The 18,840-nt window shown below is 42.2% G+C and overlaps 1 protein-coding gene across 2 annotated transcripts in view; it reads right to left on the reverse strand.

Moving 5' to 3' along the window:
• The window catches only part of Plekhm3 (pleckstrin homology domain containing M3), a 143,180-nt gene that overhangs the window by 70,756 nt on the left and 53,584 nt on the right, over positions 1-18,840 (reverse strand). The gene's annotated exons all lie outside the window — the stretch shown is intronic.

Consider the following 18,840-nt stretch of genomic DNA (forward strand, 5'->3'; position numbering starts at 1 on the left):
AGCAGGAAGCAGGAAGCAGGAAGCAGGAAGCAGGAAGCAGGAAGCAGGAAGCAACCCCTGGGCGGCTGGCAGGATATAGGAAAAGAGCTCAGCTCTGCATGCTGCCGTAGCTTTTGCAGAGAAGGGCTCCTGCTATGGAAAGTGGATCATGGTTTAAGGAACCAAGGGATATAATCAATCTCCACATCATTAACACACAGGACAGAGATGATCAAGAGACCATTCCTCATTTTAAGAACCTAGTGTTAAGCAGCAATAATAAACAGCAAAACTTTTAACTCAGCATACATAATGTCATCCCACCTTCCAGCTGTTCTGAGCATTACATATGGACTCTATTTAAAAAAAAAAAATGAGCTCAGAGGTTAAGACTAATGTGCCCAGGATCATGAAACTGGGATTCAAGGTCAAGACTTCCTGAGCACAAAGGACTATGCTCTTTCCAGCCTCTTGAAGTTGGGGACAGGAAGGAGAGGTGGATTTGAACTGAACATCTAATTTAGCTATGATAGTTGTGCTCTTGGGTGTATTTCTTTCTGGCAGCAACAAAATAATCACTGACCTTTGTGCACATGAGTGAGTGATTGAGTGTGTGTGTGTGTGTGTGTATCTGTGTGTACACTCGTGCAGGATTGCAAGGGTGTGTGAGAGTGCAAGCACATGTATGAACGTGCATGTGGAGGCCAGAGGTTGACTGTTTTCCACCAATGTTTTTGACACAGGGTCTCTCGTTGGCTTTGGACTTACCAATATGGTTGAGCTGGTTGACCAGTAAGCCGCAGAGATTCTCCAGTCTCTGATACCTCAGTGCTAGGATCACAGGCATGCATGACTGCTACCAACTTTTTACATGAGTGCTGGGCCTCCAATTTCAAGTCTTCATGCATACACAGCAGCATTTTACCAAAGCAGGGCATCTTTCAGTCTGGTTTTATTTTGTTTCTTTTTTGAGAGACTGGTTTCTCTATGTTAAGCTGGTCTCCACTTGTGGTCATTATCCCGCCTCAGTATCCAACATTCAACCAATACAGGTGCACCTCACTATACTGGCTCCTGTGCCTTCTCTCTAAGGGCAGCAGAAAAGATGGAGGGAATCTGGTAGGTATTCCTGACAAGATATCAGAAGCTCTTTCTGGGGTAATGACAAAGGGATACCGAAAGCGGCAGGTGCACACTTATAAAGGACTTTTTCTAAGGACTGACAACGTTTAGAATGGGTGAAAGATGAGGAAGAAGTCAAAGATGACTCTGGGTATCCTGTGTGGGCAAGTAGATGGTGATGCCCCTGGCCAACATGGGATCAGACTATCAAGGAAGGAGGATGACCAAGTTATGTCTATATGTGCTAACTATCCAGAGACAGACAGAATGTGAGGGATGCAGAAGAGCCAGACACTCAAACATCAGCACAGACTGATGGAACAGATAGATCAGAAACTGAAGGGGAAGGGAGATGAGCATAGATAAAGGTTAACTCTTTATGTTCCACTGTCTGGAACTACCTAAATGTATACTTGGATGGTCTGCAATTTTTTTCATCCTGGAAAAACGTTTTGAAAAGAACATACATATGAGTTGGTATCTGTGTTTCCTATTTCTTTGTAAAATGTTCATATCCTTGTAGCATTAACCCAGCTTCCCCCAATGCTTACAACTCACATAGCCATAGGACAGTGGTCAAAGAAAAGCAATTAACGACTATGCAAGTTACAGAGTTTATTCCAATTCCACCAATTATTTCACTAATGTTGTTCCTTTGTTCAAGGATCTTTTCCAGAATACAATACTGTATTTTTGAGACTCAAACACATAGGAAAAAGAAAATCTAGGACATGGTCTTTTAGTGGGATTCCAAGGGTAGCAACAGAAAATATCATATTGTAACAGGTAAGATAGAGGCTCCTGGGAGTGAATGGAAGGAATCATCTTGAAAGGTAAATAATGAAGTTTCTTAAGTAAAAGCTAAGAGGCAGCAGTGCTAAGAAACAGACACACTGACCCAAGTCAGTCATGGGCTAGACAGTCATCACATCATTCCACCGGACCTCTTCCATTGATATAGAGACCCATCCATTAGTGTGGAAGGGCTGAAGGAAGGTTCTGACATAACCTATAGCAAGGACAAACACTAGGGAGCACATCTGTTACGTTTGATACTTAAAACTCTCTCTGGTCTAAAATCCTAACGTTTCTATGATTAGAAGTAGGTAGGATGAAGGAATTATGCATAAATCAAATCATCCTGGCATGCCCTTGAACCCCAACAGACAGCTAGAGTCCTTAGTTATCCAAGCAAGCAACATTTGTGTTTTACCTGCAATGAGGCAGGCCTTAGAGCAGGTGCTGCGTTTTCTGCTTTAATGACCACAACTGATAGTAAGGAAGAGCACTTTCAGTTTCTCCTTCCTGGGTTCTTCTTCCTTCCAAGCCCTGTACACTACTCTTTTCACTGGCTTCTGTCATCTCTACTGTTTCTTCAGCATTATCTGTACAGCCGAAGATAATTCTGCCTTTATTTAATGCTGCAAACTGTGTAAATTTATTTTGCATACACTTATTTTCCCTCTCCCTTTAAAGGAGACTCTTATGTTCCTCCAGAAGTTTGTCACCTGCTGTCTCCCTGTATCAGGCTCCCGTGTTGAACACCATAATTTACATGAGGTCAGTCATGATAGACATAAAAATTGGAAAATTCAATATATGTGGAAAAGATAAAGGAACTGAGCCTACTGGGTCTAGAGAAGATGTGTGTCCAAAAGATTTAGTGGTAGCCATTAAAATACAGACTTTTAAGAGAGATAATGTCAATCAGCCTTTTTCCCCAAGAGAAAGGAAGTTGTGACATAAAAACAGTGACGCCAAATGGGAGAATAAATCTCCCAGAGGGGCCAGTGGGATCTAGTAAAAAGCATCTCCTATAGAGACACTTTTTAATGTAAACGAAAGAGGAGAGGATTTTCCTACTCATATTCAGAGACAGGGCTGGGATCTTGTGCCTACAGGAGGCACATGGATTTCCACAGCAGGGCAATAGGGCAGATAAGGCTTGCTGCCCCTGGCTCACGTCTCCATGGAAGCAAACTGAATTGGAAACACATTCTCTAAACATTTCCTTCAGGCAGACTAACTACAGAGGAGAGCCAGGGTGAGATACAAACACCAAGATCAGGTTGGCAGGCCATAGTATCATCTACATGACCCCAAGAGCTGCTCTACTGTGGTTTGGGTCATATAAGCTGCCCATCAGATACAGGCCCTTGAGAAAACGAACTGAACTAGCACGATGCCTAGGGTCTTTTTTCCTTCAAGTCTGAATAGGACATGGGTTACAGAGGACCTAGACAGGTAGGGCCTGCTCAGTCAGCAAGAAGATAGATTCCTGAGGCAGATCTGCCCAGGGGAAGGCACCTCAGGGGAGGGCAGTCATTTCAGGGAATATGCTGGTAGAGCTATTTATGTCTGAGAAAAAAAATTTGGTGTCCCCTAAAGACACTGGTTTTTACAGCATTAATTTTACTTAATACATTCAATAAAGCATGGGTAATTACTTGCATTCGTTGGTCAGAAAATACTGATCACTTTATCTACCATGAATTTAACAAATACCTCCGCAACCTGTCACTATGGTTAAGAACCTAAAATCAAAATCCAAAATCGGCACATACTTCATTAACTTGAGCAGCTGGGCTCACAGTAGGCAGCAGTTAGTGTGCCTGCCCCTAAAGATTTGGAAGAACAGTTTTTAAACATACATATATATATGCAGGGTGAGGAAGCTGGCAGGGTACCTGGTCAGGAAAGGTTTCCATGAATGGGAAGTCGGGAGTTACTGGGAGGAAGTCGAAGTGGGAAGATGGGTGGTATTCCAGGTGGAAAGAGCAGCAGTAGCAGGGACTGAAAGGTTGGATGGAGCATGCCCAGTGCTTAGTAAGCCTCTCCTGGGCAAGGGTATACCATGGAGCGCGAGCTTAGAGTCAGTATGTAAGGTAGTATGTATCCAGCCAGTACATGTGTGTGTCTTGACTGTCATGCTGAATCTATTTAAAAAGAAAAAGAAATGCCACAGAAGTGCCGTAAGTAAGACAAGGACATGGTGAGAGCTGCTGGGGAAAGAAGGGGATGAAGGCAGGACAGACTTGGTGAGAAATAAAGAGCTCTAAGAAGGATTAAAGGCTTCCAACAAGAGGCCTTCCACCAGAAAGATATCACTTCAATCATGGTGAGCCACAAAGAAGCCTCAGTTTCCTCACTAAGTCAAGAACGTAACTGGAAGCTGTGTTTGCTGAAAGAGGAACGAAGAGAAGACGCCCTCTCACTGGGAGAATGTCTGGGCTTTTGAAGAAGATGGGAACTGTATGCTATGGCCAAATGGAGTCTCCTGAGTCAGTTCAGGAAATTCCTGTCTCCGGCCTGTGGGTTTCAGGTGGAGCTTCTTCGATTATAACGAAGGCCAGGACAACACACCCGGGAAACAGAAAAGGCCTGGCCCTTGAGAAACAGTGCCAGAAAGGATTGTTCAGGGAGAAGCCTGGGAAGGAACACTTTGACAGCAGAAGAACTGCATTGGAAAGGCCAAAGAAAGGAGCTTCTTAAGGGGCGATAAAGAATCCACAGCACAGAGCTGGGGGAGGGGGCAAATAACACAAGGAAAACTCTCATGAGCCCTCCAGCAAACAGGAATTCATCGGTGACCTCAGATAATGGTTTTGGCAGAAGGAAGACAGCTAGACTACAGAGGGGAGAGGGTGGTACATGACTCTTTTCAGAACTTAGCTTTAAAAGGAAGGAGAGAAAGTGGGCTACTGCAAAAGAAGGATACAGGATGGAGAAAAGGCTCCTTTTCTAAAGAACAGGAGAGATGAGCATATTTATATGCCAAAATAAAAAAGCTAATACAGATGCAGGAACACAAACATAGGGGTAAGTGTCTGACCCAGGAAAGGGAATGTGGAGCCAACTGGAAGCTTTCATACACATACACAGGAACTTGTATGTGAACAGCTTGCGCATACATGCACACGTGCACACGTGCGTGCACACACACAGACACACACACACACACACACACACTTTCTTAATTAAAATGCTTTCAGTTTTTACTAAAGTTTATCTAACAGGTATTATTTATTAATTTCTCCTATGTAACTTCCAAATTTTACCATATTAGGAACTCAAAGCTGCAAACTAAGCAAAGGTTATCTGACTTAGCAGTCCTTTGGCAAACAGGATCCTTGCTGCAAAAGATCTCTTTGGTTTTCAGGTGAGGCTGCTCTGCTATGTTTGGGGCTTCCCATGCATGAAGTGACCTCCCTGCAGTATAACACTATTAATCACCAGGCCCAGCAGCATTTCTGGACCACATGCATGGCCCTGCTCATGACAATGCAAGCTCATCTAGCTGGGCCTGACACTCAAGTCAAAGGACAAAAGTGGTAAGAGTCAGGTCCACACTGTCTCATCCATCAAAGGAAAGCTCAGCACTGACAGATTCTCTGGTATCAGAGAATACTGACGAAGCCATCAACTCGCACACCTAGGACAATGAAACTCCTCAGCCCTCAGTGGGATACCTGTGTCACCTTCTCCAAGGCTTAGGATATATCTAAGAAGAGGGGACAAACAGAATGGAAGAACTGGAGGATGGGCAAGTGTGTGGTGGCCGCTGTATTCAGACTGTATTCTGCACATACACAACATGGGCATAACATTGGCTCTGCCAACATTTCATCATAGTAGAGAGAATGGCTCACCCTTCCCTGAGGAATTCCTTTTTAAGTAGATTTTGAGTGTTCTTTTTCTATCTTTATAGATTTCTTAAAATAATTTTTAATTACGTGTAGGTGTGTGTACTTGAAGCAGGTGCCCAGAGAGGTGAGAGGAATTGGATGCTTAAAGCTGGAGCTAGAGCTACGGGCAGATGTGAAGCATGTGATGTGGTTAAGAATCAGAACCCAGCGAAGAGCAGTGCACCCCCTAAACCCTAAGCCATCTCTCTAGCCCTGTGAAGGACTCCTGACAATTAATAGCGGCTGGGGGAAGGGATGAAAAGTTTCTTTAGTAGAGTAGTCACCCATAAGTTGCCCATGTTCTAGTAAATAACTTCCCATTCGTTCTTCAAACAACCCTAATTAAACTCACTGGGTCTCACACGAGGACATGAAAGTGGAAGGGGAGCTTTTGGAGAAGAAGGAGTTTTCAGTGAGAAAAGGTAATGGGGTAAAAATTACTTAAATTCAGCATATACATGTATGGGACTATCAAAAAAATAAAAAATATTAGAAAAATGTCAGATGTAGTTGCAAGTACTTCCAGTGCTGCTGGGTGGTAGAGTCAGGAAGATCCCTAAAGTCCAGTCAGCTAGTCTTGCCAAATCAGTGAGCCTCAGGCCAGTGAGAAACTGTGTCTCAAAAAACAAGGTACATGGCTCCCAAGGAACAATACCCTAGGCTGGCCTCTGGCCTATATACGCATGTGTACACACACACACACACACACACACACACGCACAAACACACACAGAAAGAGGGGGGGAGGGAGGCAGGCAGAGAGAGATTAAAGTAAAGGGTGTTGGAATGGAATTATTTCAATTTAAACAGACTTTAAAGAAAAAAATTACAACATACATATTCATATACATAATAAAAAAGATAATGCTGAATCCAGACCTCTGGAATTTGATTCTGAATAATAAGAGTTTCAAAGAAAAATAAGTTAGAGGTGAGTAAAGGATAATTTACAAAGAAAACCATTTATTCACATATTACTACTGTGCTTTTCAGGAATATGTGATCCAGGGTTGGTAATTTGTACTGAGTTGCAAGAGCCATTGTGACTTTGCACCCACATAGAAATCTGTAAAAAGCATTATGAGGCATCCCAGGAAGAGCAATTTGGTGTCAGTGATATGAGCTGCAAACTCTCATGAAATAGTTACATTAGGCTGGATATGGAGAGGACTCATGCTCTCTGAGCTAATGGAAAAACAATTTGAAATCAAAGGCAGATATTTCGATGAGAACCCACACTGAAGAAATGAGCTTCAATCATTTCTCTAGACGCCTCATTTTGCTAATCTCATTGGTTGCAAAAGTGGCAAGCTTGCACAGGATATTATATCTGAGTAGACAGTCACAAGAAATAAGGGTTTCCTTTACCGGGTCATTCAGAAAGTATGTGTAAGCTACTTAGTAACAAGCTAGAGACTGGAGTAGCAATGCCTGGGAAGTAATTTGGGCTGTGATTATTCTGGGGCCTGGCAGAACAGTGACAGATCACATCCCTTTTATAAATCCCAGCTTAGATTCTTAAAGTAGTTTAAATAAGAACAAGAATGTTGGACTTTTAATACAATGTTCTAAAAAATTATTTTAGGTAATGATATATTTCATTTTAGAATGAGACAAAATTACTTCCTAACATTTTGATGAATTTTTCAGTAAAGAGCTATGTATGTGTACAACTAAGTACAATTAATACACACCTTTACAGCACTCCTTCCTCAAAGCTTATTAACCTGTTTACTATGGTATGGCATGGTCTTGCAGGCAGTCTCTAGCTTCATTTTAGATTTATGATATTGGTATGTATTTATATATAAGATATCTATCTAATATATTTCTGGCTGACTAAAAATGAAGGGAGGGAGGTACAACAGGAGAGCAGGCAGGCAGACAATTTACAATGACATTTCTAGAGTTGGTCCAGAAGAAAAATCATTTATGATGCAATCTAAGGACAGTTGCTTTCAAACATTACCAAAATAGCATCTATATTTTATAATTTCTGAGCCCTGGTAGATTTGTGCAGCTGGTCTGCTAAGACTGTAGCCCAACTTTAGCTAGTGACAGTTGAAACTAAGTTGAAACTAGCATAAAAGCCTGGCTAATAAGTATTCCAGAGAATAAAAAGCCATATTCATTTACTGAGCATAAAGAAATGCTATTAATACACTTTAAGTGCTAATAAATTACTGGTCTTTAATGATACTATTTTAAGGAGAATATTGGGCCTGTGAGAGGGCTCAGCTGGTAGAAGTGTTTGCGTACAGACCTGATGACTGAAGCTTGACCCCTGGTTCCCAAATCCCACAAGGCAGTAGAAGACCTGGTCTCCGAACAGGCGCTGCAGCATCAGAATGTGCACGCGCACGCACACGCACACACACACACACACACACACAAACAGACACACACACACTTTATGATAATACTACTGCTAAATGGGTTTATTCTTCTAAAATTCAATATTAACCATATTTTGCATACTTAGATCACATATTTTTGAGGCAAAACACTCTTAAGATCAGAGACACAGCAAGTAATTTGTGTGGGTTTTTAAGAATCTCATAATAAATAAGCCTCTTAAGCACATTTTTCCCCCTCACCTATTATGTGCGAGTCTATGAGTGCATGTCTGTGTGTGTGTGAGTTTATGTCTGTATGTGTTATGTGTATGCTTGTAGAGGTGGAAATTGATGTGTGGAATCATCCTACTCATTGAAGCGAGGTCTCTCAATCAAACCCAGAACTTAATGACTTGGTTAATCTTGCTAGCCACCTTAGCCCATGCCTTCTGAAGCTAGAATTATACCTGGACCACCATGCCCACCCAGCCACCACTTATACAACTTTCTGGGTACCCAACATCTGGTCCTCATGAGCCACTTTAGTCACAAGTGCTTTAATCAATGAGACATCTCCCTAATCCTAAATTAAGCATATTTGAATCACAATAGCATTCAGTGTTTTATATCAAATATCCTTCCACCTACTATATCTAACTCTGTGTGTGTGTTTGTGTGTGTGTCTCTGTGTGTGTTCATTCGTGTTTGTGCAATTGAGCACCAAAAGTCGACGCTATTTCTACCTTAGAGACAGGGTCTCTCATTGAACCTGTAGCTCACCATTGCTAGGCTGGCTGGCCTGTGGGTCTCAGGGATCCTCCTGTGTTCACCCCCCAGCACTGGGGTTACAGACATATACTGTCATGTCAGCTTTTACATGGGTGCCGGGGGTCCACATGTAGTCTCCCATGGTATATGGCAAGCACTCTGCCTACAAAGCCATTTTCCCAGACACTGTATGAAGATGTCTTACCGTCCCATTACTTGTTACAGCTTTCATTGAGTGTACTGCTTAATAATAATATTCTTTTACACCTACAAGCACAATAAAATAAGCTTTGCTCAGTAATTCATGATTTTTTTTAACAATCACTGACATTAAAGATAGTCACTTAGGCATATTACTCCAGACCTCTAATCCCAGGTCTGAGAGGCTGAAACAGGATGACTGTCATGACTTTAGGGCCAACCTGAGTGTAGACTGAGAACCTGTCTCCACAAGGTGTACAACTAAGTAAGTGCATGATTACATGGCAAACAGCACACCTGAAACCATTTTAATGAGAGAAACATTTACAGAGAGAAAAATCTAGAAAACAAGCTCAGAAGTAGAAGAATAGTAGGTGCTTTCTTATTTTATTTTTCTATGATGAATCATATATATGTTGTATTAAGCAAAACCCAGTTTGACCAAATGAAGTTGCCAGAATCTTGGTAACAGTAGTTTATATGCTTAATGAACCTATTCAACAAGTATTTATTAGTCTCCACTCCATATCAGGTGCTGCTCCAGGCTCTGGGGATAGAGCAGTGAACAATACAGATAAAAAGCCATGACCCGGTGTAGCTTACCTCTTGGGGAAAGAACAGAAGCATACATGGAACAATGGACAACTTTGTACTTTAAGACAGGGAGACAGACAAAACACCATACCGTGCCATCTGTGAATAGGCAATGAAAGACGACAGGAGGGAGGGGGAGGGGGCAGGGATATTAAGTTGCACACTGGCTGTAATTTAAAATACAGTCAGGCATGGTTCTTTAAAGAGATGGCTGCATAAAGACCTAGAAGAACAAGCAGGTGGTATAGAAACTCAGGCAGGAGCCCTCTTAGTATGCTCAAGGACCAGCAGAAAGGCCAGTGTGACTGGAAAAGAGGCAGGAAGTGGTGGGAGGTGAGACAGAGACTAATGGGGACAAGACTGTGCACAGCTTTGGCTTCGACTAGGAGTGAAAGGTAAAGTTATTACATCAGTTGGGCCAGAAGTGACATCATCCAATCTGCACATTAGCTGCAGCCAGAATCCTAAGAACAGACTGCCGCAGGGGACCAGTGACTGCAGTAGTCCAGGAGAACACAGTGTAGTCCTGGGCCTTGGTGGCAGCACTGACAGTGGAAAGAGGAGACATGGTTTGAAGTTGAAGCTGACAGGCTGCCAAGAGGAAGGTGTATAGCTTGAACGGAGGTGTTTGCAAGTGATATAGGAAGGGGATGGTCTGCAGTAGGAGGTGGGACAGGGACTATGAGCTTGGTTTGGACATAGGTAAACTTGAGATAATATTTAAAGTGAAAGGACTACTTCACCAGCTGGACTCAGCCTCACACTTCAGTGAACTCACTAGAAAAGCAGTGTAACTCTGGGTGAAACAGTAAGGGGACTGATGGGATACTGTCAATAAAAATGGCAATCTTCATGACAGAAAGATCCCATTGCTTAGCAAAACTAACATTTCAGTGGGGACTCACACTAGATAGTCCCACCATTCAAATAAAATGCGAAACAGGAAAATGAGAATTTCAAGGAAGACAAAAGTCAAGTCAGTGTGCCGCTGCAGAACAATCAGTCAAAGAGGGAACTTGATAAATAGGCCCAACTTCCTTTCCTGACACGTGACCCAGTGCTGCTCAGAGTCACCAGAAACACAGGCCTGAGAGTGTAGACTGCCCCCAGGCGTGGGAAAGAAAACAGCTTAGGCTCACTTCCCAGTGAGCACTGCAGATTTACCAGGCATATCAAGACCCACCTCACACTTTCAATGATGGAGAATGGCAAATACTCAAGCAGTCACGGAAATTTCCCAGCCCCAAAGATTTGAGTGCTCACAAGAGAAACATGGGATTTAAGAAAAGCTTGATCCAATAGCTGGTGATATTTTCAGTGGTCTAAGGTAAAATGGGGGGAGGGAAGGTGAGGGTGAAATACTAGAAAGCTTTTAAAATTGATTTTCTTTTTTCAATGTGTTTGATTCCTGAGGTTGTTTGCCTTTGTTTTTTTAGTTTTACTATATTCTTATATGAAATCGTAGTAAGAAATAATAATTTGTTTTTGGTGTCTGTTTTGACTAGAGATATACATGAAGCAACCCTGCAGATACTGCTATACTTTTGTTTTAAGTTTCTATATCTGGGAAATAGAAAGGTCTGGCAAACTGTGACATATAGAAAAAGCACTTGCTGGCACTAAGCCAGTTGTCCTGCCTGGCTCCCCAGGAATGACTGCCTGTTGCTGAGCCCAGACCTAGACCGGCCAGCCATCTTACCTCCTGTCTACCTCAATCAAGTCTTCATGAGGAATGAAAGAGAGTCCTCTCAGGAGCATGAGCCAGGAGTGGCTATAAACATCTGGGAGGCAGTGGCAGGTAGATCACTACCAGTTTGAGATCAGTCTATTCTACACCATGAGAGCCAGCCACATAAAAAGACCTTATCTAGGCTCAGATATTTTGGTCATCCTGATAAGTCCTTAGAACTAGTGATCACTGGAGTGATCATGGAACTTTGTTTATTACCTTGCTTGTTCTTTGACTATTTATGTTTATTGTCTTGCTTCTTCCTTGACTATCTGCATCTATTGTATTGCTAGATCCTCAACCTAGAACTGACCTTAATACTTGCATGTAATTAAAATGATATAAAAGCAAAAACAGAGGAGGGGGCATGGGATGGGGGTTTCTGGGGAGGGGGATGTGATGACTTCTGAAATGTAAATAAATATAATATCCAATTAAAAAAAAAGAGTATGGAGACCTCTGGACACCACCATCATTTACTGGGCAAGAGGCAGTGATCTAAGCATGAGAAAATATGGCTCTAGTTGGATTCTGCTGCCCACCAGCCTTTCACTGTAGGCAACTCAGAGAGCCTCTCCAGCTCTGTCCTTTCTTTCTTTTCTAAGTATCCTTTGTTGTATGTGCCTCAAAGGACTGCTATAAAGAAAATTATAGATTTCTGGGAAAGTCCCTCTTATTGATAAAAAAGAAATCCCAATAATTGTAAGTAATTCTGAAAAACATGAGATGACATAACTTTAATGATTCATGAACTCTTATTGTACAACTAACTGATGCAAGCTTCTATCTTAGGCTCTAAGACAGAGGAGACCAATCTTGTCCTCTAAGAGCCTTCCAGGAGTTAACAAGATAGGAAATGAGTTTAAAGAGGTGTATGTCACCCAGGTACCTAAACATCACCTGAGTGGTTCAGATGATCACTGTTGGAAAATATCACTGAATAAAGACAAGAAGAGGCAGCATTTGAGCTCCCCTAAATAACTTTAGGTTATTTTTTAACTTTAGTGGCCTATAGGTGGGAGGGGTGGATGGTATGTCAAGGAAATGAACATTTGATTTTGACTGGAGTACCTATGACCCACCAAGGACCATGTGCAAGATGAAGCCATACATATAGGTCACGGCCAGGTCACAGGGATCAGATAGCCAACCAGGCATGGTGTGATATTCGGCAGGTAGCTGAACTATATATACAGTCTAGTTAGTCTGCTTTATGGCTAAATAGTTGTTACCTGGACTAGTCAGAGGATCCAGCGCAGACAGGATCCTAGTTAGCAAACTAGAGAAACAAGCGATGAGAGGCCAGACTCAGTGGGTGACAGGAACAAAGAGTAAAAGAAGCCTGTGACCATCTCTTAGTGAACCTTAAAGCAAAGCTTCCAGATGAAGTTCTGAGTACAGACAGCAAGGGTGGTGTGAAAGCAAATGAAATGGAATGGGCTACAGTGGATAGGTTTTCAGGTTCCAATGACATCTGTGAACATGTCACTGGAAATAACCAGATAGCAGCTAGAGATACAAGCTCCTCATCTCTTCCAGTCACTGCAGATTTGTGGATGGATCACAACTCTCTCCCTGCAGCTGACCATCAAGAATCCAAAGGAAAGAATACCTTCCAATATGCAAGGGGTTGCCAGATAGACTCAAGTCAGGAACACAAAGAAAGCCAGCAGAGTTGTGACCTCCCATTTCTCTGTTCAGGAGCTGGAGGGAGGCTTGGAGGCAGCAAGGTTGCAGAGAAGGGGAAACTCAGACAGCTAGAGGATGAAGAAGGTCATGAGATAAGAGACCAAGGAGAAAGTGTAGTCACGATGGCCAGAAGGTTACTGAAAAAGGAGCCTGCAGAAGTCACAATGTCTTCAAAGAATGCAACTCCCAGCCAGGGGTCAAGTAGGTTACTGGGCAAAGAAAAAGCAGAGATTTTCTACAAGTTTTAGTAGTCAGAGGAATGTCTGAAGATATAGCTTGTGCAGTGGTGGGAGAAAAGGCTATTCTTGTTTTTGATAATCCTGGTGAAGAAAACTAAGGGATAAGGTATTAAATAATTGTGCTAGAGGAACTGGGGCATGTTCTCTGAGAGATTCTTCTAAGCTTCCACTGAAGGGCCATAACCCACACCTGGGGACTCTTCCAGACGATGCACTCTTTACACAGGAAGATCCACGTTCTTTGGTGCCTCTAGGCTCAGCATCTTTTTGCCTCTTCCTCCTTGTTTATCTCATGTCTCCTCTTGAGTTTCAGTGCTTATTTTAAAATGGGAGCTAACATTACTGAGTACACACTCTGTTCCAGGCACTTTCCCTTATCTTTAGAGTTTCCTGTTTATAGGTGTGACAACCAACCAGCTTGAAAGCTGTTACAGAGGTGAGCACTGGGGCAGGAATGTCTAACTTCAGGGCCTACAAAGCCACCTTCACAGGTGCTTACTTTATTATTTTTGTTTCCTTCTTTGTTCTTGGTGGCCCAGCTGCAATATTTGGCTTTCTGGTGACCAGAAATCACTGCTCCAGGGAAACAGACAGTAAATGCCTGGAGAGCATGCTGTTCCAGTCTAGCACAAGCACTGGGAATCCCTAACCCATCCTGTGAGAAACGTCCATGTTGATCTAGTGCTGTTTCTGCTAGTTCTATAAGTACCTTCATGTTTGTCTTTTGATAGAACAGAATCTAAGACTGCTGCCAATCTTTGGTACCCCAAACTGAAATAGGAGTTAAGGTGCTAGTATCCAAGACGAACTGTTCTTATCATTTATGCATATAAATCTGGGGCTACAAACTGCAAATGCCTACAAATCCAGGGACTATGAATGAATGAGATGGGCTGGGATTGAGAAACAGGACAGGGTTTATCCTATCTTCCAGGAGATGCTGGGATTGAAGGGACAACAGGAGTAGCAGAAACTACAGTAAAGCAGAGTCCTACATCTAAAGCAGATTACCGCTACATAAAAACAAGGGAAGCCCTGTGTAATGACAGCTTCAGATTTTCAAAGAGAAGCAGGAAGCTGGATATGTGTATGCATAAAAAAATCTTCTTTATTTTGAATATATGGTGTGACTGTGTGCGATGTGTGTGTATGTATGTATGTGATCATGGGTACACATGTGTACCATGGAGCATGTGTAAAGGTCATAGGAAATCTGAAGTATTGACCTGAGGTAAAAAGTTCTTCCCCCTTTTTCTTTGGGGAGGAGATGACAAGGCCTCCTTTCTGACGTTCCCCTCTGCCATATGCCAGGCTGGCTGGCCTGTGAGCTTCCAAGTATTCCTTTGGCTCTGCTGCCTGTCATCTTCCCTAGGAGTTTCTGGATTACAGAAGCACAATACCATGCCCAACTTGTGTGTATCTGTCTGTGTATGTGTGCATGTGTGTGCATTAAATGGGAAACTCCTTCTTTTAAAATGCCATTTCAGAACTTAGCAGAGCCATCCCTGTAAAGCCAAGCAGAACAGGTCTGTTGGCCAAGTTTAACCTTGAGGTACCTTACTTGGTACCTCTGATCTACACCTATCCTCCTAGACCTGAGTTTAGTTGAGAATGTAGCCAATTCTTTCTTATGTACCTCCAAAACATGTCCCTTAATGGCTACTGATCCCATGCTTCCTGACAATGCCGAGATTTCCCAGAGTTCTTCATACACCTTCATGTGTGGACACGATAAATAACTCTTCTAACAAAAAGTTAACAAGGCCTTGAGCTAATTCGGCAGGGTCACCATCTGGGAGTCATCAGAAACAGAGAACTGTCAGCACTGTAAACATTTTAGGCTTCATGGAAGACACTGACTCTTTCTAAACTAATCAGTGCTGCCAGTCAAGATTTGCAGCAGAGATTCAAGAACGAGACATCCATTTAACAACAATAACAAGACCAGTGAGGATGAAAACCGTACAGTCACAATAACAAGGGTCTAAAAGCAAACTGTGACTTCCCTAATAAGGCAGAGACCCAAGTTGGCTCCCTGGCGGTCAAGCGCCAATACGATTAATCAGTCTGTTTCCAGTTTTCTTGCGACAGCAATATTAACAGTTTGCTTTACTCTGTTTATATGGTGCTGACAGGTCTTCAGCATGTTGGGCCTACTTGCTGGTGATTAATGACCACTCTCATTCTGATGTAAAACCAGGCAGGAAGAAAATGCCTTCTACGACTGGTTAGGAACCACACTCTCTGCTATTTTTGTTGTTGTTTCCCTGTTGCCCATTGGTACCCCTCTCTGTCTGAGGGTATTCATTCTCCTCTAACTGGTTCAGCTCTCTTTCTTTGCCCTGAGATGCTCTGCCCTCTGCTCAAAAAAAGAACCTAAAATGCACACTGTGAATGAGCTTGGCATCTTGAAAGATATTGTTGGTTCATTTTGTTATAAAAACCTCATTTCTATAAAAATGAAAGAATAGGTGTAAGGTGGCTCTGGAAATGAGTACTTTAGCATTTGGAGTAGGTAATAATCATGTTTACAGCTGTGTTTACATACATAGAAGACAGCAGAGATGGAATTATATACATGTTACTGTAGGAAGTATTGTCACCTCAGAAAGTCTGAGAGATTATTGCATTAAATAGTCCTACTTCAGCAAGGTCACAAAGACTTGAAATAATATAAAAGGACCCACCCTGTCCACATACTCTGCCTTATAAAAAGAAAGCTGTAAGCGTACTATTTATCCCTAGTGTACTTATCTTTTTCCCGTTGTTTTTTAATTCTCTTCATGTTTATGTCTATCTGTGCACACACGTTTGTGCTGTGGGGGCACGTGGAACGGTAAGGACAAGTTTGTAGGTGCTGGTTCTCTCCTTTACCACGTGGGTTCTGGGGATCAAACTCAGGTTATCAGACTTAGAAGCAGGTGCCTTTACCCATTTGGCCACCCTTCTTTTTCTGTTAACTTGTTTGTTTAGACAGAGTCTTGCAATACAGCCCTAGCTGACCCCACTCTTTCTATGTAGCACAGAATGGCTTTGACTCTGCACCCTTACTCCCTCAGCCTCATAAATGTAGGATTATAAGTGTGTGCCTCATCACCCAGTCACCAAATATTATTTTATTTTTATTGTACTTTATTTTATTGTGACAGAATCTCTGGTAGCCCAGACTGGCCTTGAATATATGATATAGCCAAAGATAACCTTGAACTCCTGATCTTCTTACCTCTGCCTACTTAAGTCCTGGGATTCAGGCATGTACTAACCCCAACATCATCTTAACATATCTCAGTGTAGAGGATCTAAGAAAATGAAAACTAAACAAAGAACGGGCTTCTTGTAAGGGCTGCTAGGAAGCAGCATCTCATTGCTTGCACTTAGATGTGCCTTGCATGCTCAGACACCAGGTAGCTTCCTACAACTTCCCTATGTGCTTCTCTCCTCAGAGAGCAGCAGAACTGCATTAGTTCTGACAGAGAGAACATCGGGGTTGGCTTTTAAGTGGAACATTTTATCAAAGGTCTTTGAAGTCAATGTAAGAACAATCTGATATGAAAGCACTATTAATTACAATAATACTATATACTAGGCGCCTACTATGGACCAGTACTGTTGTCAATGCTTCAGTTATGCTATGCAAACGTGTTCCATTCCCACTACTGTGACTGTCCTGAGTTAAACAACAGTCTTTGTTTGAAGTACAGAATATGAGAGAAAGTAGAACAATACACTCGGCTACATTTGGGCAAACTTTGAACCCCTTATGTGAACTTTAATATGGAATCTAATGTAAAGGATTGAGGGGAAAGGGCCAGAGTGCTATTCGCTAGACTAGTTATAAAGGTTCTAAAACAGCACTGGGAGAGGAAAGGAAAGGTTTAACAGTTATCTCAGAAACTGCAGTACACATTTTTAAATGTAGCAAACTTGGAATTTATCAAGAAAAGGCTTCAAAAGAGATGCAAGCAGGAAGGTAAAAGACTTAAGAACAGTACTATATGCCTTAGGGTAGCCTGGCCTTCCCAAGAGACATGGCTGACTGAATATTTTGATTCATTTGACCAGTTATTTCTTTAATTTATCCATTCAAACTCTTTGTAGGTCTGGATAGGTGGGTAAGGGGCAAATAGGGAAGGAAGGAGAAACTAACTGGAAGACGTCTTCCTCACACTGAGTAGGTGACTGGTTTCACTCACTGTTCAGTGGTCTCAACTGGCATTTATACCGATCTGTGCTTCTCTTCCTTCCCTGACTCTGTCCTTCCAGACACTCAAAAGTGTATGCACTGCTTTATGTGATGGCCAGGGGCAAGCCCAGAAGACAGAAAAGTGCCTTCATTCCTGTGGCTTTGCGACTAGCCTCTCAAGGGCTTTGCCCTAAACTTCCACTTCTCTCTTGCTGGTCCGGCTATAAGGCATAGTACATGGTGACAAATCGCAAGACTGCTGGAGTGGAGATTGTCAGTCATCCATAAGAGGAGGGGCCTTCTATTTAACTTCCAAATGCATGCCATATTTGGGATACTTTAACCAAAGCTAAATATTGTAATGGAAAGGTATCTAATAGGATTCCCATGTGAATTAGCATGTACCAAGTGCACTTGTACCAAGTGCAAGGTGACGGGCAGAAGCCTAGGGTGTGTATTTTAATGCCATGCTTAATTAGCATCCCATTAGCTTTTCATATCATCCACAAATACAGGCACAAGGAATACAAGCTCTGAACAAATCCAAAAAGTACTGAAGTAGCAAATGAGAATATTTTGAGGGCTAAAAGAAATGTTGTTTCTAGCTAATTCAGTTGCTAAATGAACTGGAACTACAAAATTCAACTGTCCTTCAAGGACAGTGCTGAGAATTTTTTTTAGGTGTATGGATGTTTTGCATGCATGTATGTATGCACACCGTGTGCATGAACTGCCCATCAGAAGAGGGCATAGGATACCCTAGAAGTGGGGTTACAGACAGTTGTCAGCTGCCATGTTGGGTGCTTGGGGTCAACCTTCTGGAATATAAGTAGGTACTTTTGACTACTGAGCTATCTTTCCAGTCCCCTAGAAAAGCTCTGGGTTTTTAAAGTGAAGGTCTGCCTAGCTCCTATGAAAGTAAGTCTCTACTGCTTTCTGGAAAAGCACCTAGGTGACTGAGTGGGAAGCGCTCTGCTCCATGACCTGCTTTTTAAATTATTATATCATAAGCGCTCATCTGCATAGCATATACCTTTCACTATCTACAGTTAGTTCTTTCTAAAATGTCTTCTTCAGATACCTGGGCTCGTGTCAGTTTCTTTGGATCTAATTGAATTTTAAACTGTAAATCATTTTGATTCTTTCCAAAGACCCTTATCCAGGTGGGCTTCCAGAAACATGTACTATGATTAATATATGCTGCTGGTCATTTCTATTAAAATGAAAAAAATCAAAAGGCATTTTAGGGACTTATGCATGCCATCAACAATTATTTCAAGTGTAAACTGGTTCATATATGCCAAAGGTGAGAATT

This window comes from Grammomys surdaster, unplaced genomic scaffold, assembly GCF_004785775.1.
Source record: "Grammomys surdaster isolate TR1022 unplaced genomic scaffold, NIH_TR_1.0 165, whole genome shotgun sequence".
Taxonomy (NCBI): Eukaryota; Metazoa; Chordata; class Mammalia; order Rodentia; family Muridae; genus Grammomys; species Grammomys surdaster.